General features: G+C 49.1%; 1 protein-coding gene across 4 annotated transcripts in view; it reads right to left on the reverse strand.

The window, feature by feature from the left end:
- The window catches only part of LZTS1 (leucine zipper tumor suppressor 1), a 58,069-nt gene that overhangs the window by 11,154 nt on the left and 20,317 nt on the right, over window positions 1-26,598 (reverse strand). The window contains exon 1 of one of the 4 annotated variants that reach the window (XM_057302986.2): window positions 15,618-16,944. The exons of 2 other annotated variants lie outside the window; for them this stretch is intronic. The gene's annotated coding sequence lies outside the window, so the exon portion shown is untranslated. Of the gene's footprint in view, window positions 1-10,818; window positions 10,884-15,617; window positions 16,945-26,598 lie in introns of those variants that run through there. One more of the 4 variants, XM_008977281.6, reaches the window with a different exon arrangement.

Consider the following 26,598-nt stretch of genomic DNA (forward strand, 5'->3'; position numbering starts at 1 on the left):
TCAAAAAAAAAAAGTTGTCAAGTGCTGCTGAAAGTAAGATAACAATTGAGAATTAGTCAATGCATTTGGCCATGCGGAGATCTTTGGTAACCTTGACAAGAGCAGTTTTGGAGGAATGGTGGAAGGAAGGCCTCATTGAGAAGATTCAAGAGAGAAAGAAGGAGAAAGTCATTACAGCCTTAATGTTGAGAAGTACCCAGCTGACTTGGTGTGCATTCTAGTTACATCACCTGCCAGCTATGACATGGAAGGTAAACTGTTTAATATCTTTAACCTTCAGTGTTACAAACTAATTCTAAGATACCCTTAAACTTTTTTTTTTTTTTTTTGAGATAGAGTCTCACTCTGTTGCCCAGGCTGGAGTGCAGTGGCATGATCTTGGCTCACTGCAACCTCCACCTCGCGGGTTCAAGTGATTCTCCCACCTCAGTCTCCCACATAGCTGGGATTACAGGTGAGCACCACCATGCCTGGCTGGCTAATCTTTGTATTTTTAGTAGAGATGGGGTTTTCCCATGTTGGCCAGGCTGGTCTCGAACTCCTGACTTCAGGTGATCCACCTGCCTAGGCCTCCCAAAGTGCCGGGATTATAGGCGTGAGCCACCGGACTGGGCACATTTTTTTTTTTAAAGTAATAGGATAGCATCTAATAATCAATGCTTAAACAATAACAACCTTGTCAGTCACCAGACAGGAGAAATTGGGATGTCAATGCCAGCACATGTGCAGATTCAGGCAAATCTCTAAGTTTAGATCACACGATTTTCAAAGCTAGGAAAGGTTGTGTGATTGTCATGCACTGTGAAGTATTTCTTAGTCAAAAGACAGATAATCCAATTAAGAGGGGGAAAGCCACAAGTTTAATAAAACAGGAGATGTGGAAGGAGCCTCTGTTCTTCGCTGAGCTCTAAATTATACCATCCATCCTAAAGGGGCTAAAGAAATCCCAGGTGGGACATGGAGAACTGCATGGGCACAGCTGAAAGGGAGCCAGAAACTTTCTGACTCTGTTTTTTAATTTCAATTTTATTATATATATATTTTTTACAATTAGCAGTTGTGCATGGAGACTGTGACTCTGAATATCTAGGCTTTGATTCAAACTTGCGTTATTATCCTGAAGAATAAAGAGGTTATGTTATGAATATGTTCTATATTTTGTTAGGAAAAGCATGACACAACAAAACTTCATTGTGTAAGTTTAATATGTTTTGATGTGAAAAGCTTTTATTGAATTGATGGCTTTGTATACTCGAGGAAATACAGTGAAGCAGCCTACCTCATAGGATCGTTATGAGAAATTTAAGAAATACCACCATAAGATAACAGCTCTGGAACATTTACTCAATACTTAGTACATAGTAGGCACTCAATAAATGCTAGGCAGTCTTATCGGTATCTGTTACTTATATTGTGACCATTGTCCTTGCCAACATCCATCATCCCTATGGATCTGGGGAGCCTCAATGTCCAAACTCACTTTCCAGAGCTAATCCTTTCCTTCTAAATGCAACCTTTCTGCCTCCCATTCCTGCGAGGTGTGACTTAGAAGCACAGGGTGGCTCTGCTGATATAAACTTGACACTGACAAAATGTGTTTTCATCCCCCTAGGTCATCCACCTCTAGCTTAGCTGACACCTCTAGTTCCTATGGGGCGAAAATACTACTCTGGTCCACATGCAGGGGTGTCATTTTGGGCCAAAAGACCCTCCCGTGCTCTGCGCAATATGCTCAGCTCCTTCTTTTTTTGCCATGCAATACACATTGCCGAGCAGCTGTACCTGCAGGGCTGTACAGACCAGACCATCAGCTGTGGCATCGGCAGGAGTTTGATTTGAAAATCAATCTCTCTGAGGTTTCTTCATTTACAAAATGAAAATATTAATATTAAATAGGAACATTAGGGAGCCGAAACAAACAGAAGGAAAATACAAGGCCTGGCATGTAGTAGGCGATCTACAGATGTGTGCACGATATGTGTTGCCTTCAAGCCTATGACACCGCTGGAGGCTATTGACAATATCAGTGCATCGGTGCTAAATGAATCTGTTTATGGTTCTCATCCATCTCCTCTCACCTCCATCTCCTCTCACCTGGGCCTTGAAGGAGCCTCCCAATGTCTTTCCCCAGTCTGTTCATCAGACACATCTGAAGCGTCCGGGTCATAGCACTTCCTAATGGGAACCCTTCCAGTCTTCCCACTGTGTTAGAGTACAATGCGGACTCCTCACCTTGTCCCGCCATGTCCCAGGGACAGACACACTCATCTCTTTCCTGGTGGGTGAACATACGAAGTCTTGACCCATCCAGGAGCCTCTGCACTTGCTGCTGCTTCCCCTGCCTGGAATTCTCCTCCCTGGGCTCTTCACATACATCAGCCTTTCTCATTTTCTAGTTCTCAACTTGAGTCTCATGTCTGCAAGGTGGCTTTCTCCAGTTAATCTTGAAACCCTTGCATCCCTCCCCGATTACTGTCTACCAACCTGTTTATTCCCTATGTAAGGCTTGCTCTCACCTGTACTAATCTTATTATTTTTTATTTATTTTTAAATTTTAGAAACAGAGTCTCATTCTGTCATCCAAGCTGGAGTGCAGTAGGTAACAGTGATCACAGCTCACTGCAGCCTCCAGCTCCTGGGCTCAAGTGATCTTCCCACCTTAGCCCCAGAGTAGATGGGATGACGGCACATACCATTACTCCTGGCTAATTAAATAATTCTTTTGTAGAGACAGGGGTCTCGCTGTGTTGCCCATGCTGGTCTTAAACTCCTGACCTCAAGCTATCCTCCCACCTTGGCTTCCCAAAGCACTGGGATTACAGGTGTGAGCCACCACACCCGGTCATATCTTATTTTATTGACTGATTGATTGACTGATTGATTTTTAATTGAGACAGAGACTCACTCTGTCACCCAGGCTGGAGTGCAGTGGCATAATCTCAGCTCACTGCAAATTTAGGGTTTATTGTGTGTATCTCTACCAGAATCTGAGAGCAAAGGTTTTTGTATCTAGAGCTCCTAGAACAAAAAACGGGAGGCTAAGGCACAGACTCACAAGGTGGGATGCCGTGGCCCTGGCCACTCAGTGACCAGTGACAGAGGTGGGATTCGAACCCAGGCCCAAACGCCACAATCTCCATGCTAAAATCGCACGCTGCGACTGGGGACTGCAGGTGAGGCCCGGAGATGTTAGGGTTTCTGTCCCAGATAGCAAAATGAGCTTCCTGGGTTAGGGAAGAGGAAGCCTAGAGGAGGAATCAAAAGCAGACTTCTCTAGCTGAGCTTCATTTCCCTTTTGGGCCAATGCCAACAAGATTGTAGGCACTCAGAAGCTCTGTCATTCACCTGGGCAGCAGCCCTGTGCTGCGTCCTAGAGGGTCAAGAGGAAGAAGACGGACAATGCCAGGAGCCCAGGAGAGGGGTGACTGAAGAATGGCCACCTCCAGTCCTCCTGAGAGCATTCCTATCCCTTAGCCCTGATACCCAGCTGGCCACTCCCCAGGTCTTGACACACAGAGGAGCTTTGAAGTTTGAGGAGAGTTTGGGATCCACTTGAAGCTAAGCTAATCACCTTTAAGTGTCTAGACTTGTTTCACTGTCAACTTGGAGAGAGCATTACACAAAACTCGGCTGTGTTCCATCCTGGTTCCCAAATCCATCTTCTCACCTGCCCCCGTCCAACTTGCTGTCTCTGCCCTCCATAAGGACAGGGTCAACAGACACATTTTTATTTCTGGGAAACAAATTCCTACTGACTGGGAGCACCTATTTGGGGTGAAAATAAGAAATCACATAGATGTTGGGGATTCAGGAAGGGGACAGGAGGAGGGAAGAAGGATGGAGAGAAGGTAAAGGAACCACAGAGCCTCACACTCCACATGGCATGCTACGTGAGCTCCTACAGAAGGAATCCAGCTAGAGTTGGACTTTAGACCTTAAGAGAAAAGAGAAAAAGAGAAAAGAAACCCAAAGCAGCTGGGACCATCCAGCCTACCCTTCTCAGAATCTGGCCCCAGGACCAGTCCCAGCCCTCACACCCCTCCCTGACATGACCTCCCCTCCACTAGCCCACCTGCACTGTGGATTGCTGCTCCACCAGGACGGGGAGGGGCCCAGGATATTGCAGAAAGCCCTCACTTTTGAGCGGCTTCTACTCAAAAGTAGTGGGAGCACCTGAGCTGCCCCATCCCCAGCCCCCTTCTGCATTCTCCCTCCCAAAGGAAACCAAGGCTCAAGGCAAAGTGACACCTGCCTCTGATGGTCCCTTTCTGGAATGTGGAGAGAGAGGCGTGGAGTTGCAAAGTGTCTTTCTGGATGCAGAGAGATGTGAACTAACCTGACTCATCGTCTCATCCCAAACCAACAGTCTGGCTTCCCATGAGTTGAAGCAGCTATGCCTTGGCCCACGCCAAGTCCCGGGTTCTGGCTGGGAAAGGAAGTGGAGGATTCCCACACACCCTCCTCCTCCTCTGCCGCCATGCAGTGTGCAGAGGTCACTCCCCCAGCCGGAGATATTCAGCCTCCAGCCACCCCGCCTCCTGCCTCCTCCCTCCCACTCAGCTTCTGTTATTTCCCCTCCTGCTCCCTGACATCCTTCCCTCCTTCTCCCCCTCTCCGTCCCACACCTCCTCCCCTAAGCTGCAAGGAGCAAGGGGAAAGCCCACCAGCACTCAGCGGTGAGCTCACGGCTGTGCTGTGCTTCTGGCATCTCTGCAGTCTGCACTTGCCCCTCTTTACCCCATCCATTCCCCCCAGAACTTTTGCCCTTTGCAGGCCCACAACGATGCAAAGTGTTGTGCTGGCCACTCCCCAAGCCCACAGCCAAGTGTGTCCTGAATAACTGCTGTGCCAAGTAGCCTGTTGGCAGGACTGAGCTGATGGGGCTGCACTGTGGGGGAACATTTAGTCATTTCTTCAACAAATATTTATTCAGCATCTGACATGGGCTAAGTACTGTGCAAAATGTAGAGGATCAGGTGGGGAAGAGGGGAGGGGAGAAGGAAGGAGAATATTTAGTGAATGGTAGATAAAAGCCAGAGAGACAGGGAGGACAGGTGTGTGAGTGTGTGTTCATGTGTGCATGTCTTTTTGTGTGCATGTGTGAACGTGTGTGTGTATACGTGTGCATGTGTGTCTACTACTTTAGATGGAGTGGCCAGGAAAGCTTCTGAGAAGATGACATTCGAGAAGAGCCAGCCTGATAAAGTGGTTTTGTAAAATGATGCCCTTATCGGGAACAGCATGTGCAAAGGTGCTGGGGTCTGGATGAACTTGGGCTTGGTGTCAGAGCAGCAGTTCTCAAATGGGGGTAATTTGGCAGGACCTGGAGACAAGACATTTTTGCTTGTCATGATGGGGGTGCTACTGTTATTCCGTGAGTAGAGGCCAGCAATGCTGTTAAACATCCTACAATGAATGCACACGACAGCCCCACGACAAAGAATGATTTCACCCAAAATGTCAACGGTTCTGTGGTTAAGAAACTTGGTTTGGGGGGAAGAGGAGGAAAATATGAGTTTAAAACCCCAGTTGAGTCACTGATTCAGTGTGACCGTGGACATGCTACGTAACCTCTCTATGCCTCAGTTTCCTCACTTGTAATATGAAGGCAACCATACTGGCCCTGCCACATGACTTCAGTAGGGAGAGGAAAAGAAGTAGGAGCTTAGAAACTATTTTGAAAAGTCCCCAGTGCTGGTCATTGTTAGTATTCTTTCTCATTATTATTCCCCAGAAGAGCTCTCTGAGATGCTCTGTTGATTTGAGAAGAGCTGCAGGGCTGGACTCCCAGGGCAGAAGCTGGCCTGGCCACAGAGGTCTTAGTGCCACTGCCTACCCCACGACCGCCTTGAACTTGGAAGCAGGCGGAGACTGGGCGGGGAGATGTGGGTCTTCCCTTCACTGGTGCAGAGCCTCGAGGCCCCTCTGGGCTCAGTTTCCAACCACAACACGAGGGTCTGGATTCATTTCAGTCTTTTTTTTTTTGAGACCTCTTAAGAATTTAATGAGAGCTGTCAACCCCCTCTTCAGAAAAACGCACCCTCCTCCAACATTTTGGCTCTGACTTCTAAGGGTTTCCTGACCCCTAATGCCCCTTGATTGACCTAGTTTAAAAACATTCATACATCCTGCTCTGGAGGACAGAACATGAACTTTGGAGAGGAACAAATAACGTGGTCTTGGATTACTGACTTCACTTTAACGACTCCCTGCTTCCCTTCAGGAGCTGGAGAGACCATTGGAAGTGAAACTAAAGCAAATGCCTTGCATCCTTTCAAGGCAGCCCCATCCCTCCACACAGACTCCAGCCTGCAGCCGCTCCAATCCCCAAGAGGTGGGCGGGCCTTAGACTACTCAAAGTGGGGCGCGAGGTGGAAGAAGGGGTCTGGGTGGTCAGAGGGGCAGGCCCTCTGGACTGGCAAGCAGGGCTCAGGGAACAGTGTCTCCCGAAGGCTCGCCCGATGCTCATCAGACACCCCACAGGGCAGCTTCCTTTTCCTTGTGTTTAAGAAATTTTTAAGATATGGAAATATGTACAAAAATAACCCAAGTACCCCGTGCAGAATGGACAATTGTTAAAATGTTGCCATATTTGTTTCAGAAATGAAACAAACATCTCAGAGTTGGAGTCCCCATTCCCTATTCCTTCTCCCCACTCCCACCCCTAATCTCTCTCCCCAGGTGGAAAATTCTCATGATTTGAGTGGGAACATTTTTGGATCATTAAACATATTTTAACGTCTATGAATGCTATAAGTCATATCATCTCATATATATCATTCTGCAACCTTGATTATTTTATTCGACCTTTTATTTGATACTTGGGATCCATGCATGTTGACAGCATGTAGAGCTAGATCTTCCCATTTACCCGCTGTGTAATATTCCACCTCATTTCTTTTACTATTCCCTACTTAGATGTTTCCATTCTGTTGCAAAAACCCTCTTATATATGATTATTTTTCCACGTATGAAAGCTTTACTAAGATTTATTTTATTGGGGGTCTCAGAAGCTGTCAGTTTTTAAAGCCCTGTTCCTTAAATTGTGCAGGAGAGACGACATCTAGGACCTCTATTAGCCAAGATATCAAAGGAAGGCAGCGGCAGTGAGACAGAGAGCCCCTGAGCCACAGTTGGCTGTGTTACCCTGGGGGAGGGGAGGAGAAGTTGCTGTTACTCAGAAGAGGGGCACTGGCAGAAATGAGGCCCAGGGAGGAGCCCTGTGACCAGGTGTGGTGAAGGAGCTTTGGCTGAGCAGAGGGGTTGACCTGCTGCAGGTACAGAGGAGCCCCCTGCTCTAAGGCAGCCTGGAACTCGAGGCACAACCAGCCAGGCAGGACCTCGGCCGTCCTCTGCCCCAAATGCTTCACTACACCCTGAGGCCAGAGCGGAAAAGGGATTTGCCAAGCTCATATCACAAATTCCAGGCTCCAACCCTTTATTCTGTCTATTTGACTAACAGGACAGGGACAACTGGGTTTCATTTCCAGCTGAGGGGAAGAGGGAAACGGGAGAAAGAGCAGCCCCTGATCTACCAGGGCACGTGTGGAAAGGGGGGATGTGGGGTGTGTACGTGTGTGTGTCAGTTTGTCTGATACAAATGGGAGTTCAGCCTGTTGGGCTCACGGTGCTGCTTGAATCAGAGAGGGTCACCCTGTGGGTTCAAGTGCCGGGAAGGCAGAGGAGGCTGCAGCTGCTGTCCCAGGTCGGGGAGCAAGCTGTCTGCAGGAATGGCTGGTAGGTTGCCGGGCAGGGATCAGAGTTCTGCCTGTAGCTCTCTCCTTCCCACTGGGGCGGCATCACCAGCCCAGGGTAATTTCTAATCTTAGCCATGGGAACCACGCCTTCGCTTTTTCATGCTCAGTTCCATCTGTGCAACCTGGAGCACTTCACACTCACTATTATTCATTCACATTGTCCCCCAGGGTAGCGGCATGGCAGGCATCATGTTGACTGCAGAGAAAAAGAGGAGCAAGGCCTCTCATAAAGAACTTGCATCTCAGCTAGGCATGGTGGCTCATGGCTATAATCCCAACACTTTGGGAGGCCAAGGCAGGAGGATGGCTTGAGGTCAGGAGTTCGAGACCAGCCTGGGAAACACTGTGAGACCCTCCCTGCCATGTCTACAAAAGATTTTTTTAAAAAATGAGCCAGGCACAGTGCCACAATGCCTATAGTCCCAGCTATTTGGTAGGCTGAGGTGGGAGGATTGCTTCAGGCTAGGAGTTGGAGGTTGCAATGAGCTATGATCATGCCACTGCACTCCAGCCTGGGCAACAGAGAGACTGTCTCAAAAAAAAAAAAAAAAAAGAAAAAGAAAAAAGCAGGGGAGAAAACAACCCCTGAATCTCATCATGAAACCTCAGCTTCCTTTCCAAGAAAGAATACAGCCCTGTTTCAGGCCTGGCTCCCATCTCCCTGCTCTGCGCAGAGGGCAGGAAGTTCCCTTGGCCACAGTTGCTCCTCGGTGCTCAGCTCCCTTGGCCCTCAGCCTGCACAGCTCTTGCATCATCTAACTTTTCAGGGGTGAAAGTCTGTCACCCCACTTATCTTTAAACCCCCTTGAAGGCAGATAGCGCTAAAGCTTCTTTGTATCACACACAGGGTCAAACACAGTACTAAGAACATAATAGATGCTCAACAATTTTTTCTTTTTTTTTGGAGACAGAGTCTCACTCTCTTGTCCAGGCTGGAGTGCAGTGGTGCAATTGTAGCCCACTGCAACCTCAACCTCCAAGGCTCAAGAGATCCTCCTGCCTCTGCCTCCCAAGTAGCTGGGACTATAGGTATATGCCACCATAACTGTCTAATTTTTAAATTTTGTGCAGAGACAGGGCAGGGCTTGCTATGTTGCCTAGGCTGGTCTCAAACTCCTGGGCTCAAGTGATCCTCCTGCCTTGGCCGCCCAAAGTGCTGGAATTACCAGTGTGAGCCACACACCTGGCTCTCAATAAATATTTTTAATAAAACCAGCTCATAAGGAGGCACAGGGACTACTGACCTAGTTCACAGAAGGGAAGCTGAGGCTCTGGGAAGGCATGTGACTTAAACTGAGGTCTCCACATATGCAGATACCGAAGCCAAGTCTATACTACCAGAACCCAAATCTGGTTTTCACTCAAACATTCATCATGTAGACTTTGAGACAACTGGTCACCTGGGGGAAGTGCATCCATCCCCTTCCTCAACAACCAATCCTGTTCGGCGTTTTGGACCAAGACAAAAAAAAAAATACAAGGCAGAGTTTCTGTTTTTGAGGATCTGATGGAGAGATCTGACAGCTATGTACACCTAAACAAAAAGGGTTTAAAAAGCAGCATGAATTTAACCAAAAATGCAGCTTTCTTAGGAATGTGCTGAGTTAGAGCCAGTTTGTCTCTGCCCCTAGCATGTGAGCGGTTTTTAATTTTTTCTTTTGTAGGAAAGGAGGTGAAAGTTACTCTCTTGGCCAGGCATGGTGGCTCACACCTGTAATCCCAGCACTTGGGGATGCCAAGGTGGGCAGATCACCTGAGGTCAGGAGTTCAAGACCAGCCTGGGCAACATGGTGAAACCCTGTCTCTACTAAAAATACAAAAATTAGCCAGGCATGGTGGCGTGCACCTGTAGTCCCAGCCACTCAGGAGGCTGAGGCCGAGGAATCACTTGAACCCAGGAGGCAGAGGTTGCAGTGAGCCAAGATCGCACCACTGCATTCCAGCCTGGGCAACAAAGTGAGACTCCATCTCAAAAAAAAAAAAAAAAAGAAAAGAAAAAAAAAGAAAACAGCTACTCTCTTATCCGCCTCACCTCTCAGGCACCCTGGTGGAGGATGCTGTCTGGGCTGTCGGGTCCCCTGGTTTCTGGCATCGTCCTTGTGTTCTTTTCCTCCTGCTTCTTTGTCCCCAGGGTGCTGAGAGCCCAAGAGTGTAGACCTGGTCTCCATGTTGGGGGCTGGATAGCAGAGGTGCGGGAGTTGGGGTAGGAGGGCGGTGCTGCAGTCAGGGAACCAGAGCTCTAATTCTGGTGCTGCCTCACTCCTGCTCTGGGACACTCATCCCACTTACTGGGCCCTGCCTACTCTTACATGTGGCCAGCACAGTTGTAGGTCCTTAGGAGGAAACCATCAGTCATCATTCATCAGAACGGACACTTGTTTTTTTGCTTGTTTGTTTTTTGAGACAGAGTCTCACTCTGTCGCCAGGCTGGAGTGCAGTGATGTGATCTCGGCTCACTGCAACCTCTGCCTCCCGGGTTCAAGTGACTCTTCTGCCTCAGCCTCCCAAGTAGCTGGGACTACAGGCGCTCGCGCCACCATGCCCAGCTAATTTTTTTATTTTCAGTAGAGACGGGTTTCACCATGTTGGCCAGGATGGTCTCGATCTCTTGACCTCATGATCCACCCGCCTCGGACTCCCAAAGTGCTGGGATTACAGGTGTGAGCCACTGCGCCCGGCCCAGACCTCACACTTGGCACACACTTTACTTGCATGTTTGCATTAGGCCCTAGACAAAAGATCCCAGACCGACAGATCTGCTGTATCATCAGGCATACAATTCAATCTTTCAGGGTCTCCATTTCCTCATGTGTCAGATAAGCACAGTTGATACCAACGCCCGGCCACTGTCAGGATTAAATGAAATCACAGATACAAAAAATGCTTGACCAGTGAGGACAGTACACATGGGATGCACTGAAACCAAAGTGCATGTGAAATTATAGAGCAGTATGGAAAGATGCTAGAATTAGATCCTCGCATTTCTTGAAGTCAAAAGAGCAGGTCCTTTAGGAAGGACTCCCCACCCCCACCCCCACCCCCACTCCCACTGCCATCTCACCAGGCCTGCCTCTGGGCCTCCAGGAGGGCAGCTGCTCTTGCAGAGATGTGAGAACAGTCCCCAGGCATCTGCCAGCTGGGGCTGGGGGGCCCAGGCTGCACCAGACTGGTGGGCGGGCCTCCAGCCAGCTCCCCAGCAGAGGTCTCTCTGGGGCTGAATGGGGCACGTGCCCAGGGCTAATTGACTCCCCTTTTATGATGATTCTCCCCGTTCCCCCTCCCCCCATACATACTCTGCCCGATTCAGCTTTCCTTATCTGGAATTCCTCCTCCTGTTTGTATTCCTTGTCCTTGACCCTTCCTCCCATTTGCTGCTCTAGATGAGGGGGAAAGGGGTTGGGGGCCAGGGCTGGGGCAGGGGTGAGCCTTTGAGCTAGTTAATCATCTCAGCCCAGGCTGCAAACCTCCCCGTGCTCAGTTTGCAGACGCCTGAAGGCCTACATGAGCAAAGCTCGATACAGATTTTCTGAGTGAATGCATGAATGAAAAAGAGGCGAGAGTGGAGGAGGAAGGGGGTGGGGGAACGTGGGCAACATGAGGAGGGGCTGAGGTTGCTGAGGTGCTGGGGGGAGAGGCTGCTGGTGGGTTGGGAGCAGGGGCCCACGCAGCTCTCAATTAAGTGCACTTGGATTCCATGGAAAGGCAGAAAGTGAAAGGGAAATCGCTGGCAGGCTGAGTCATTCCATCGGGTTGAACAATCGGAAGCAATTCGGCTTCCCACTGCTCTGGAGGAATCAAAAGCCACTCTGCCGGGCGGGCTTTTGTGCACAGGTCGTCAGCGTTCAGCTGCCGGGGAGTCTTCCTCCATCCCGGTGGGCAGCTTGTGTCTTAGCAGCATTGATTGACATTTCTCCCCAAGAACAAGATTACCCACCAATCCCAGCCTGCCCTTCCCCCTTCCAAAAATAAAGCCACAGTTACATGCAAAGCTCATGCAAATTTCACCCTGCCGCTGTTTGTGCTGCGGCTGGTCCCACGTGAGAGAGCAGAAGGCAGGCTCATCCACATTCATGGCTTGGACCCCAGGGCCCAAGTGAGCCGGGCACCGCTGGATAAAGGGAGCCTCTTCTGACGACCCGTGATACAGATCTTAAACAGGGGAGTGGGTGCAATCTCCAGAGGAGGGCTGGGCATCTGGCTAGACTCCCTCCCGTCTTACCTGGAGAGACAGAGACTGCAACCTAGGAGCAGATGGGACTCTGGAGGCCAGCATGTTGGGGGCAGATGGCCCCCTGCCTGCCAGATTTTTAACACCCAGAGTGGAGACTAAGTGGGCACCCCTGGAAGGTGAATTTAAAGATCCCAGGTCTGAGTCTGAGTGAAGAACCGACATGAACCAACAGGGCCTTGGACAGAGACTGAAACATAGGTTTTACCCATTGATCAAGTCGGTATTCTGAGGCCAAGTTCAGGTTCAGTACGGAAGAATCAATGGAAACTGAGCGATGGCATGCATGGGCAAGGAGAAGGGGAGTGGAGCTGCTGTGAGCTCCCTAGGCAGGTTGACACCTGGTTAGCCTTTGGCAAATCCGACAACCCTAAATTGGATGGGAACTCTCTCAGCAGATCTCTGACTTTGTGGGATGCCTTTGTACCTCCCCTCTCTCCAAAATTCTGATCTTCCTTCACTGTCCCCAGGTCCACACTGTGGTCCTCTTCACTCTCTAGACCAGGGTCTTCCATGGAGGGAAGTGCAGCAGGTGCACCACTCTCCATTTCATGCCAGGAGATGGGATGGGCATGGGAGCCTCTCACTAACGGGCACCCTCAAGCAGAAAGAGGGCATTGGGGCCCCTTCAGGGCATTACAGAGGTACCCACCTCCTTACTCCATCTATGCCTGAGGCCCTTCCTGAGTGGGCAGGACCAGGCGTCCCAGGCAGTCAAATGCGTTGGTACCAGATCACAGATGGAACCACAGAATGGAGAAAAGCTGTTAAGGCCAGCGATGCTTCAGTGCACCGCGAGGCCCACAGAGCGTAGGTGGCATGTCCTAGACCACTCAGCAAGGCAGGGGCAGAGCTGGGCTGGAAGCCTGACCCCCCAGCTCCCTCTCCAGTGCTCTTTCCTCTTACATTGTTCTTCCACAACAGAGCAGGAAGGAGGCATAGGTGGAGGGGGAAGAGCATTCTATGCTGAGAGGCACTGCTACAAAAATACTCCCATCAGACCAAGGATGAAGCCAAGTCTCCCGCCCTGCACCCCAGCAGCCTGCAGCTTCCCGTGTCATCAGCCATCAACAGCAGCTGAGGGCAGGTGATAAGTGCTGTCTTTCCAGGGAAAATTAAGGGAAATTTGGAGCTTGTGAGTTTGGATGGGGCAAGAATATGGCGAAGGACAGAGGTGGCAAGACAGAGTAGAAAGAAGCAGGCAGGCTGGAAAGCCCTCTGCCACCTGTGCCACGCCTGGGAGGGCTCTGGTTTGGACAGGGAAGAGGGAGAACTTAGGACAAAAGGCACAGACTCCTCCAGGAGGTGGGCAGGTGTGGGACAGGAGGAAGGGTGGGGGAAACACAGTACAAGTCTTAAAGACACTCCCTCCCCTTCTGGCCTTACCCCTCACCCCTACTTCAGTAGGGCTCATCTTTTAGATGTACTGAGTGTGTCCTGTGTGTGTGTGTGTGTGTGTTTGTGTGTGTGGAGAGGGAAGGGGTGGAACAGGGAGACCTGGTTGATTTCACATTTCTGGGTTTCGGAACCCAGAAAGGATTGGAATTGAGGAAGCCCCAGCAGCAAGCACAGCTCAGATTCCTGACTTTGGGTGCTGGAAATGACCTGGCGTGGCACGAAGAGTTTAACCTGGTCCCTCAGGGAGGGCAGCTTTGGGTACCTGGCACTGTCTGTGTGTGCCTGAGTGTATTTTTCTGTGCTCAACAGCATGGGAGTCTGTGTGCACAAGCCAGGAAGCCTGTGGCCATTCCCAACGAGTCTCTACCTGTCCTGAGTTAAAGCTCTCTTGGTACCCTTTGATGTGTCTGGCTGAGGAATTTTGACTTCTGTGTCACCTCTGTCCTGATTCCTCAAGCTCCTTGCCTCCTCCTGCAAGGCTTCTCAGTGAACTAGAGCCTCACATTTAGCTCAGGAGCCGCTGAGCCTGGGTTGAGCATCCGGCCATGTTTCCACTCTCCTGGAGTCTGCGGACCCCACAGCCCCTGACAGTGAGATAATTAACCTCTTGTTGGAAGCCCAGGGCTCCTGCAGTGTTGACCCCCAGCTGCCACCTAAGTCCCTCAGCTGTGCCCCCTCTGTCTCCATGAACCTTCCTGGTGAGTGTTACCAGCAGCAAGGCCAGAGGTGCTTAAAGAGGCTCCGAAGAGCCACCTGTAGATGCTCGGGGTCACTCCCACTTTGCTTCTGAACCTCCTTGCCCTTCTGGCCCTGGTGACGCTGAGTGACTCATAGGCCCCACTTGCCATCCTCTCGGTTCTTTCCCACCTACTCTTCCCTCTGCCGGGAACAACCTCCCTGACCGCGGCTGCTTCACCAGTGCAGGGATGGTGGAAAAGTGCCTCTCCCTCCCCCTTGCTTTCCTTGACTGTGTCTGAATAAAGCAATGCCAGTCCTATGCTCTGTTAAGAATTCAAACCCAAGACTATGCATTTCCATTGCCTGTGGTTTGGTGGGTGCACAGCGGCTGCTGGACAGACTAGCCATAGGTGAGCCAGGTGAAAGCAGGGCCGGGGCCTGGCTTGATGTGCCTGGTGGGGCAGGCGCAGCTGGGGGTCACCTCCCAGTATATGTGTCAGCACGAGCTTTGACAGGTAGAAAGAACAGCCACTGGAGGGGTGAGCTGCTGGGAGCACCTGTGCATTTTTTCAATATTCACAAGTACTTATTGAACATTTATTGTGCACAGTCTCCATCAGGGCCCTGTAGGCATAGCACTGAGCAGAACAGAATCTGCCTTAATAGAATCATGTCATGAATCATGTCAGACAATGAACACATTTAACTTGGCATTCAAGGTCCGATGCAATCTAAGCCCAACCTGTCTTCCCAGGTCATCTCCCACTATTTCAGGCTAGAATGACTGGGCCTGCTTCTTGACTGATCCACGATGTGCAGTTGCTGATACTCTGGGTTGCATCTGACCTCCAGAGTGACCTTACTGGTGTCCCTTGACCACCCTCAAGGGCCTGTCTTGCTTTTTTCCTCCCCTGTGGCTTTGCTCATGCCCAATTCTCCCTTCTGAGCCCGACCCCCCTTCCCAGATCAGGTCCTCATTGGTTTTCCCTGCTGGGTGGTCTTTGTATTTTGAAGTGGTGCCTTTGTCCACTAGATATGGAACTCTTTTTTGAGCCCAGATGCCGATGGGGACCCTAGAATCAAGACCCCCTAGCTGCCCTGTGCTTCTCCTGCTCCCTGTTGCATTTCTCAAATCTTATCAATCCTTTGCCACTGACAAAGCCCTGTACCCACCTCTGCTGCCACACTCCCTACAGACAACTTCATCTCTATAATACAGAGATAAGTAGAATCATTGGGAGGAAACTCCCTCAATTCCCTGAACTCATAAACCTGCAATTGACATGACTGCTGCCTCCTCTGTGCCTGTCACCGTGAAACAGAAGTCTGTCTTCATCTCAGACTAATCCTTCCAGCCATGGCGTGACTCTCGTCAACGCCAACCTTCTCACTTCCAGTTTTCTATTATTCTCTCCCATGAGCATTTAAACGTGCACAAGTCTCCCAATTCAAAAATAACATACAAGCTCCTGGACTCCATTTTCTTCTCCAGGGACCACTGTCTTTTCTCCTGTTCACAGCCAAGCTTCTCGAGAGAGACAGAACATCATACTCACTATTGCTGCTCGATCATTTCTCATTGGCTCTTCAATCCACAGAGGCCCTGGTTTCTGTCCCCACCAATCCACTAGAACTGCCCTCCGGGATGTTGCTAAATCCAATGGACCTTCCCAATAGTTAGCAAACTTGACCTCTCGGCGGCTCTGTCTCTTTCTTTTTCAGTCTGTGTTTTTTGAAACACTGCTTCCTTGGCTTATGTGATACCGTGATTGCCTGGCTTTCCTCCTGTTGCCCAGCCTGTCCTCTGTCACCTTTACCTCTTTCATTCTCTAAATGTGGATGCTTTTCAGGCTGTATCTGAGACCCTGACCTCTGCTACTTCTGCACGGCGTCAGCTGCATCCACATGGGGATGATTTTTAGATCGTTATCGGCAGCCAAATCCTCTCCCCTGAGCTCCTGCCCTAAACATCCAACTGCGCTTCCCTCGGAGGGGCCACATCTCACCCTCACACATCCACAGTGGAATTCTTCATTCTCTCTTGCTTGCCAGGATCCATCTGCCTTCAGCGTGCCCCTCCTTCTGGAATCCCGGTGTTAGTGAATAGCACAACTGTGATCAAGCCAGAAACCGGTCCCAAGAAACCTAAGCAAACCAGGAACTTTTGATTCCCACTCAGCCCTCACCCTACATCTGACCAGCCACCAAGCCCTGTCTCAGTATTGCTTTTCCTCAAAACCAGCATTTCCCTGAGATTCCATAGCCACTGTCTTAGTCTAAGTTGCTATCATAGTTCCCTTGGGAAATTAATAGACCTGTTATGTTTGTTTTTTTTTTCCTAGCTCTGCCAAGGCTACCCTATTGCCCCCAAAATAAAGCCCAAATGTCCTAACATGGCAGAGAAGGCCTTCATGACTGGGACTTTGTGTATCTTTGTATCTTCAAGTCATCCGCCACCACTTCCTCTCCTCCCCTCCCCAGTCCTGCCCTCCATCTATTCTGAGACTGGAGTTTGTAAATCTGTCATTTTCTCCCTCGGACCCTGCCCTAGGTTTTCCCACGCTGCTCCCTAGGCCCAAAGCCCCTGGGACTTTGCTCAGAAGGCACTCTTCCGCTATGAAGCCTTCCCGTATCTGTGAGGCCCCTTCTGCGTGTTCTTACAGTGGGCATTAATCACTCTGTAGCACAGCTGCTCTCTACTTTGAGCTCTTTCTCAGTAGATGGCAAGACTGTGTTTCACCCAACACTGTACTCCCAGCTTCGAGCACAGTACCTTCTGGCCCAGGACTCAGTGCTTGTTTGTTGAATGAATGGATAAGCGTGTGTTTATGCATCATATTTTATTTTATGGTGCCTATGTTCTACCAGCTACCCTTTCCCAAATGCAACACCATAAAACACTCTACACAGTGGGTGTTTACGAACTTTTCATCCCTTCTCCTCATCCTAGGGAACCCCTTGGAATACACTAGGTAGCTTGGAGCATAGCGGCAATCATCTCCATCCCGGTGTGTGATGGAGGCTTCTCCATGTGGGCACTCATGCCTCAGTGGCACTCTGGCCTGAGCATTGGGTCCAAGGCTGTGGGCGTGTTGGAGTCTGTGGGCCTGAGTGTTAGACCCCCCTTATGTGGAGATAAGATTACAGCTGGACAGCGTAACCCAATGGGGCGTAAGTGCGTGTACCAGCGTCAACACTCCCTTGGTGTCAAGCTTTTCTGCACTCCAAGCTCCACTTTGTGAAAATAATCTGGGACACAGCACAACCAACTGTCCTGATCTGCCTGGGACTGTGGGAATTTCTGGGATGTGGGATGTCAGTGCTAAATCACCAGGAAAGTCCTAGTAAAGCGGGATGCATTGGTGGCCCCACCTAAACTGGAAGTTAGGATTTGTACAAAAGATTGAATTAGTTCTCAGTGACCCCTTGACCTAACCCTTGGTCCCTCACTGAGTGGGCTCCTTGGAGCGCTGTGATCAAAAACAAAGATAGAGTGGCTGCCATGAGACTGTGTGTGTGTGTGTGTGTGTGTGTCTCAATGGGATTACCTCTCAGGATTATGATATTTGCTTCCTGGAGGGAAGTCTCTGAAGGGCAGTGGGTGGGGGACAGAGACTAATGTGTGTGGAAGAGATGGATAAGTCATTAACTGGGGACAGAAAGAATTATGGTTGGGCGCCATGGCTCAAGCCTGTAATCCCAGTACTTTGGGAGACTGAGGCGGGTGGATCACCTGAGGTCGGGAATTCGAGACCAGCCTGGCCAACATGGTGAAACCCCATCTCTACTAAAAATACAAAAATTAGCCAGGTGTGGTGGCGGGCAGCTGTAATCCCAGCTACTTGGGATGCTGAGGCAGGAGAATCGCTTGAACCCGGGAGGCAGAGGTTGCAGTAAGCCGAGATCGCGCCACTGCACTCCAGCCTGGGCAACAGAGTAAGACTTCATCTCAAAAAAAAAAAAAAAGAATTGTCCATATGGGTTAGCTCCCAGCCTTACTTCCCCCATCCGGGAGAAGCTTTCCTGCAGATCCGAGAGAGGTGGGCTGGGAGTTGGGGAAGGGCCTAAGCAGGAGAAAAAATCTAAGAAGGCATAGGTGAGGGAATCCTAAAGGGTAAGGGGCAATCTCGCGGTAAGAGAGGAGAAAGAGAAGGAAACAAGGAAGGACGAGGAAGATGGAAAGTGCTGGTGGGTCCAGTCCTAGCAGCAGAGGGAGGGGGTAAGACTGGGACTCCGGAGAGGACCTCCATTGTGATGTAAATGAGTGACTGGGCAGAGAGAAGGGGCCCTGTGGGGAAGGGTGAGGGTGCACGGCAAGGACAGCAGTACGAGCTGAATGCAGTGACTGTATCATAGCTGCTGGTTATGAGGATTGGATTTCTTTTTTGCAGATGTCACGTGCCGGGGTGAGCTGTTATTAACTAAAAGGAGTCAGGGCTTAGCTGCAAGAAAGGAGGTATGTGGTTGAGTGCATTTCAACATTGGTAGAAGAAATGGTGTAGCCTGCAGAAATGAAGGCAGGCTTTTGGGACTGGAGCACATTTTAATGGGAGGAGAAGTCTATAAAGCTAGTAGCCCCCTACCTACTCCCCCATTATAACTACTTCCAAAAAATAAAGAAAGAAAGAAAATGTTTAAGAGGCCTTTTGGTTATCAAGAAATAATATAATCCTGGGATAGATTCATTTTAAGATACGCTGGTTTAATGAATGGATGACTATGATATTATAAAATATATATTTGGTCTTTGACCCCATTTCCTGGCATCCTAAAATCCTTAGAGTCTCCAGAGTGATTTTTTTTTTTTTTGACTGATGGTTGGTAGCTTCAGAATAGGGCAGGTCACCAGAAAGACCAAAGCAGGATTAGATGGTTGGGACTTTCAGCCACTGCCCCTAACCTCTGGGGAGGAGAGAGGGGCTGAAGGTTAAGTTGATCACCAATGGCCAATGGCTTAATCAATCATGCCTATGCAATGTAGCCTCCATAAAAACCCAAAAGGACAGGGCTCAGGAAGTTTCTGGATAGTTGAACACCTGGAGGGTCTTGGAGGGTGGCGTGCCCAGAGAGGGCATGGAAGCACCCCACCTCTTCTCCCCTGCCTTTCTCTACGCATCTCTTCATCTATAACCTTTGTAATATCCTGTACAATCAATCAGTAAGTGTGTTTCACTGAGTTCTGTGAGCTGCTCTAGCAAATTAATCAAACCCAAGGCTGGGGTCATGGGAACTCCAATTTATAGCCAGTCAGAAGTACCGGTGAAAGAACCTGGTGAATTAATCTCCAGGTAGGTAGTGCCATAAATGAACTGAATGAGAGGACATCAGAGGGTCCTCTGCAGAGCTGATTGTTTTCTTGTTGGTTGGGAAAACCCCACATATTTGGTAATAGAAGTCTTCTGGGTTGATTGTTAACGGTGTTAGATCAGAGGAAAACGGTTTATTTATTAAAGGTGTTCCCAATACTGGACATTAGGATTAAGGGTAAGCATGTCAGAGGCATTTGAACCAGAGCAACTCCATGTTGAATAGGGGCTGGGTAAAATAAGGCTGAGACCTACTGGGCTGCATTGCCAGGAAGTTAAGGCATTCTAAGTCACAGGATGAGACAGGAAGTAGGCAGAAGATACAGGTCATAAAGACCTTGCTGATAAAACAGGCTGTGGTAAAGAAGCAGGCCAAAACCTACCAAAACCAAGATGGCGATGAAAGTGACCTCTGGTCGTGCTCACTGCTCATTATATGCTAATTATAGTGTATTAATATGCTAAAAGATATTCCCAGCAGTGCCTTGGCAGTTTACAAATGCCCTGGCAATGTCAGGAAGTTACCGTATATGGTCTAAAAAGGGGAGGAACCCTCAGTTCTGGGAAGTACCCACCCCTTTTCTGGAAAACTCATGAATAATACACCCCTTTTTTTTAGCATATAATCAAGAAATAACTATAAGTATATTCAGCTGAACAGCCATGCTGCTGCTCTGCCTATGGAGTAGCCATTCTTTTGTTTTGTAAACTTGCTTTCACTTTATGGACTTGCCCTGAATTCTTTCTTGAGCAAGGTCCAAGAACCCTCTCTTGGGGACTGGATGAGGACCTCTTTCCAGTAACAAGTATATAAGGCTGGTATTAATTCCAACAGGACAAACCAAGAAATGGTTTAAGAACTGGGCCTTTAACTGTGGATTTTCACTTTGTAGGCTAATCTATGAGTTGGAGGAAGTAGGGTGGGGTGTTAGAAAATTCCAGCAACTCCAGGTGGGCGAACTGTCCTAAAAGCACCCTTTTCTCTGTTTCTGTGCACCATAGTGCCAAGAATCTGGTGCAAGATCCAAAACAGCAGGATTTGTCAGCCTCCTGGCCATTTCCCAGTAGGACTTGCTGTGTCTAATGCCAATTCCAGCTTGGTGCAGAGCTTGGGAACCCTGGGACTGGAGGGAAGGCTGGGAGCAGGAGAATGTGTGTGTGGAAACAGTCTTATCTACTATGAGCACCTTGGAGCGTCTTGCTCACCACTGTATGTATCACTTAGCACAGCGCCTGGCACATAGTTGTCTTACAGTAGGTAGTCGGGCAGGCATGAGCAGGGCAGGAGAGTCCCCAACCCAGGAATGTCAGGTGATCATCAGATGGTCAGGTGGTTGTTACAGTGTGTCTCTAAAATAATAATTGGTCACAGCCGGTGCCAGGGAACGGCAGTCTCCCAGTAAGTAGAAACACCTGAAGCTGGTGATCAGCAGCTTCCTGATAAGATCTCAGCAGTTGGGTGTGTGGGTTCAAGCATGCGCACTAAGAGGCAAAATGGTATAACTGGTATATTACCTTCCTCTGGGAACGAGACAGGTAAGTGGAGAATTCCTCAAATGAGCATGCACACAACTTCAGTAAACACACGGTGCATGTACAGCATTTGCCCTTCCCAAGTGCTGGCAGGCCACTGTGCATGTGGACAGCCCACGCAAAGGGAAGAATCAGGAGGAAATAACGCAATAGGAAGATGCCAACATAAGACCCCAAGTCAAAGGTCAAACCGTACACTTGACTGTCTCACAAGCCTCCCACCGGGCTCTCTTACAAGTGTGCTTCACTCCATTTCATTCCTGCCCTGATAGTTTTTAATACACTTTCACTCCTGCTCTAAAACTTGCCTCAGTTTCTCACTCTGCCTTATACCTCCTCTGTCTAATTCTTTCTTCTGAGGAGGCAAGAACTGGGGTTGCTGCAGGCCTGTATGGATTTGCTGCTGCTAATATGGAGCTCAATACATATTCATCGAATGAATGAATGGACTTTCTGCCTTAGTTCTCTCCTAGCTCAAATAGATCTTCCACATTGCAGCAACTAGGCACTGCCTTTCTAAAACACAGACTTGACAGCTTCAGGTTCTTTTCCAGCCTCTCCTCTCTCCAATAATTGTCTTAATTTCTTTCCTCGGAGATCTGTACTCACTCCCTGCAGTACATTCATGACCCTTTATGCCCTGGGTCCCAACCCCAATTGCCAGTTTTGTTTGTCCTGTCACCTGTCAGTGCTTTCTCACCATTTCTTCCAAATGCCACTCAGCACATAATGCTCTCATGTGCCACAGGCACAACCTAGAATCTCTTTCACAAAACTTGTCCCTATATCTCCAGCCTTCTGCCTGTGAAAACCCATCCTTCAAGGTCCTTCCTCCAGGAAGCCATCCTATGTTTTCCTTGCTGCCTTGTCTGTTATTGTACAATGGCAGACTGAAACTCTTAGAGAATTGATTTCATTCTGTTTCTGAAGTAACCTGTTCTTTATCTGTCTATCCCCTCTGCTAGTCTTTGGGCTTCTTGAAGACTAACATTGTTTTGTCTCCATTTACCCAGCTAAACAGCCATCCAAGGAAGGAGGGAGGGAAATCAGACAGGCTCAAAGAAGTTGGAAGATATGTTAGTGGGCTGGTGACAGGAAAATAAAAAATAGCAGACATCTAGCTATTTGCCTCAGAAATTGCTGGACTTTGGAAGGCTGAATTGAGAGAATCGCCTGAGGCCAGGGGTTCGAGACCAGCCTGGGTGACATAGTGAGACCCCCCCATGTCTACAAAACATTTTAAAATTAGCTGGGCGTGGTGCCATGCACCTGAAGTCCCAGCTACTGGGAGTCTGAGGTGGGAGGATCGCTTAAGTCCAGGAGTTCCAGGCTGCAGTGAGCTCCAGCCTGGGTGATGGAGCAAGACTCTGTCTCAAAAAAAAAAAAAAAAAAGGCTGAGCATGGTGGTTTATGCCTGTAATACCAGCACTTTGGGAGGCCAAGGTGAGCAGATTGCTTGAGTTCAGGAGTTTAAGACCAGCATGGGAAACATGGTGAGACCCCAACTCTAATAAAAACAAACAAACAAATAAGCTGGGCATGGTAGCACATGCCCGTAGTCCCAGCTACTCAGGAGGCTGAGGTGGGAGGATCACCTGAGCCCAGGAGGTTGAGGCTGCAGTTAGCCATGATCTCTGGGCGACAGAGAGAAACCCTGTCTCAAAAAAAAAAAAAAATTGCTGAAATTGCCAGTGAATTTTCTTTTCCTGATTTCACTTCCATCCCAAGAAGTAGAATTGCTACTGACCGAGAAAAGAGGTGAAGGAGGCCTTAGGCCATCCTCCTACACAGGCGACAGTGAAAGTGCTCTTATTCCCTTAGGCACCACCCCAACCCCAGATGAGGCTGGATTTCCCTCGTTTTCTCAGTTCTTTCTTTCGAAGAATCGGCCCTGATCTTCTTAGAGTAGCCCACAATAAGGGTGTACCCTTCCTTCTGCTTTCATCTGCCCAGTAATAGTGCTAATTGGAAGGACTTTGGCTCTTCCCGCAGCCTGGCTTTGTCAGGCGTAACAGTCCTCTCTCATTCTCTGGATGTGGCTCGTGTTCCTGCTGGCAGTCTTCCTCAGAGTTCACTTGTCATTCAGACCTCTGTGAAAGGCCCCCTTACAACTTGCTCATTCACTGTACCTCATTGTCCCTGCCCATTCATTGACATTCATGGGGATAATTCCTCCCGCTGCCACATGCACGGAGGCGCGTGCACATGTGTTCAGACCCCATGTCCCATTAGCAGTGAGAACACTTGAAATAAAAAAGCAGCACCGCCTGAATGTGGAACTGCCTTCCCCTTTAATAGCTGGGGAGTCGATTGCGCTAATGTTATTTCAAGAAGTACCAGGAGAATTGGTGGGCACAGCAGAGCAGGGAGGGAGGAAGGGGCAGGGTGGTCCTAACAGTTCCCTTCCTTAAAGCACTGTCAGCGACATCACTCCGGACAGACCCAGCTCTCCTCCTCTCATCCTTCCTCCCTAGATCCAGCCAGTTCTGGGAGCTGCACTCCCTACCTTCCACCTGGACATTAGCCTGGCATTCAAGGCTCTCTAAAAAACCGCTCACAAGTACCTCCCAGACTTACCTTCTACCTCCTCTCTAGGCTGAATTCTTCTCTAACCAGCCAGGTCTATGCCGATGATCTGCAGCTCACACTTTGCTTATCTGTTCTTTCAAATCATTCCCCAGGGCCTGGGTGGCTGCAATGGCAGTAAGAACAGTTGTTCTCCCTGAGCTACTCAGCAAAGACGGTGTCTACTCAGTATTTTTTAACGTAATGGTTATAGGAATGGTTGCAGAAAATCACTGCAGAAGCAGGACAAGGGTAAGATTGTGAGGTGGGAGAGGATATCATTTGGATGTTTGTCCCCTCCAGATCTCATGTTGAAATTTGATGTCTAAGGGTGGAGGTGAGGCCTGGTGGGAGGTGTTTAGGTCACCGGGGTGGATCCCTCAAGAATGGCTTAGTGGGCTGGACACGGTGGCTCACGCCTATAATCCCAGCATTTTGGGAGGCTGAGGTGGGCAGATCACCTGAGGTCAGGAGTTCAAGACCAGCCTGGCCAACATGGTGAAACCCCATCTCTACTAAAAATACAAAAAAAAAAAAAAAAAAAAAAATTAGCTGCGCATTGTGGTGGGCACCTGTAATCTCAGCTACTTGGGAGGCCGAGGCAGGAGAATCGCTTGCACCTGAGGCAGAAGTTGCAGTGAGCCAAGATCGCACCATTGTACTCCAGCCTGGGCAACAAGAGCGAAACTCTGTCTCAAAAAAAAAAGAATGGCTGAGTGCCCTCCTCACAGTTATGAGTGAGTTCTTGCTGAATTCGTTTGCACAAGAGCTGGTCATTGAAAAGAGGCTGGCATCTCCTCCTCTCTCTCTCTTGTTCCCTCTATTACCATGTGATATGTCTGTTCCCCCTTCACCTTGCACCATGGGTAAAAGCTTCCTGAGGCCTCACCAGAGCTGAGCAGATGCTGGGGCCATGCTTGTACAACCAGGAGAACTGTGAGCCAAATAACCCTCTCTTCTGTATAAATTACCCAGTCTCAGGTATTCCTTTATAGCAATGAAAAAATAAATGGACTAATACAGGAGATAAGAGAGAAAAGAGTTGGTGGAAGGATGGACTAACATTATAGTTGATTCTGCTACCAGCCCCCCAAAGTATAGCCCCTGGCCACCCCCTGACCTTCAGAAACAGGCTCCTTTCTCTCTGATGTTAGGACCTGAACTTCTCCTCTGAGTACTGCAATCCCACCACCAGGCCTTCCAAGACTCACTCTAGTTCTGCCTTTCCATGAAGAGGGACTTTTCTAGTCACCACGAGGGTCCACAGTCCTTTGACAGCCATGGGGTTCTTGGCAATACCCTCACTGGCACTTACAAGGCCTTTCATGTGCACACACCATAATGACTCATTAGAGACTTCAAGTTTCAGGGAGGAAGAGGTGGCGGCTCATGCCTCTGTAGCCCTCCAGAGCACTGGTGGGAAAGGCTTGCCTCTGAGCAGCTGCTCTCTGAGCCTGCTGGGCCTCTGATCTGGCAGATGCAGAATGGTGTTTGCTGGCCATGTGGAAAACAGTAGAATGAGTTATCTCACAGATATGACAGATATGACCTGGGGGCAGTTGCTACTGAGCACCAGGAGCATTTGGTGACCAAAAAAGCATAGGCTCTAAGGTCAAACAGATGAGGACTGTAACGTAGCTCCTTCTTGACTAGCTGTAAGAACTGCTACCTAATTGCTTTGAACTGTAGTTTTTCCTTTCGCATTTAAGTTGTGCTTGGGCTTCTCCACCTTGGCATTATTGACAAAGGCTAGGTAATTCTCTGTTGTAAGGGGCTGTCCTGTGTGTGGTAGGATATTTAGCAGCATTCCTGGCCCCTACATACTATGTGCCTGTTGCACTCACTCCCCTCTTCCACCAGTAGTGACCTTTAAAAATGTCTCTAGATGTTGCCAAATATTCCTTAGGTGGGTGGGTAGGGGGCAAAATCTTTCTCAGTTAAAAATCACTGATCTTTACACCCTGGGGTTTTAAAGATGAGAGGATGTGATAGTGCATGGGAGTTGTCTGATGATGTCTAGCATATAGTAGTAGATACTCATACATGTTGTTCCCACTGGATATTTCAAGAATAGAATTCTTTGAATAGAATAGAATAAAATAGGGCACTTTCTCTTCCATCCTCATGCACCATGGAGCATCCCTGGGGGCTCAGAAGTGGGATGGATGGAGCCTGACTGGGCTTGAGAAGAGCTCTGGAGAAGGTATCCCCACCCAGTGATCTCCCCAGTGGCTGCACTGGTCAGGACTGAAAAGAAGACATTTCATGGATGCTCAGATGTGTTCTGGAACTGTCTCATGAGAAAGGGATGCTCTGAATGGTCTGAATGTTTGTGTCCCCCAAAAATGCATATGTCGAAACTTAGTGACCAATGTGATGGTATTAGGAGGTAGGGCCTTTGGGAGGTGATTAGGTCATGAGGGTGGAGCCCTCATAAATGGGATGAGTGTCCTCAGAGAACTACCTTGTCCCTTCCACCATCTGAAGACATAGCAAGAAGGCACCTGCTATGAACCAGAAAGTGGGTCCTCACCAGACACTGAATCTGCTGGCACCTTGATCTTGGACTTCTCAGCCTCCAGAACTGTGAGAAATATATTTCTGCTGCCTATTGGCTACCTCGTTCATGGTATTTTTTTATAGCCGCCCGAACAGACTGGAGTCTGTTCTGGAAACCCGGAGAGGGATACAATTTCAGCAGTTTACACGGAGAGCCATTTCCAAGCAGGCAGCCCGTTTCTACTTCAGTTTTTCCTCCACACCTGGTTGTTCTGGGGAGACAGATGGTCCATTCTAGAGAAGGGAATATGAGTTATGTAGAGTAGCAGCTCCTACCAGCAAGGAGAGAGTGTGAGACACACTGTTGAGATGTCAGCTTGGCTGGAGTGCAGGATGGAGGGACTCAGGGTCTTCTGGCTGCAACTTCAGGTCACAGAGGAGAGAGTAACCAGCTGTGGCCACTGCACATCTGGCCTAATGTGCATCCTGCCTGCCCAAATCCAGGCCTCTCTATTCCTTCAGGCCTAGGATCAATGGAAATCTTCCAAGTCAGCAAATCAGGCTTCCACCAGAGGCAAAACCAACTGAATATAGGAAATCTCAGGGTTGCCCAAGCAATAGATGCTCCAACCCC

The sequence above is a fragment of the Pan paniscus genome, chromosome 7 (genome assembly GCF_029289425.2).
Source record: "Pan paniscus chromosome 7, NHGRI_mPanPan1-v2.0_pri, whole genome shotgun sequence".
In the NCBI taxonomy this organism is placed as follows: Eukaryota; Metazoa; Chordata; class Mammalia; order Primates; family Hominidae; genus Pan; species Pan paniscus.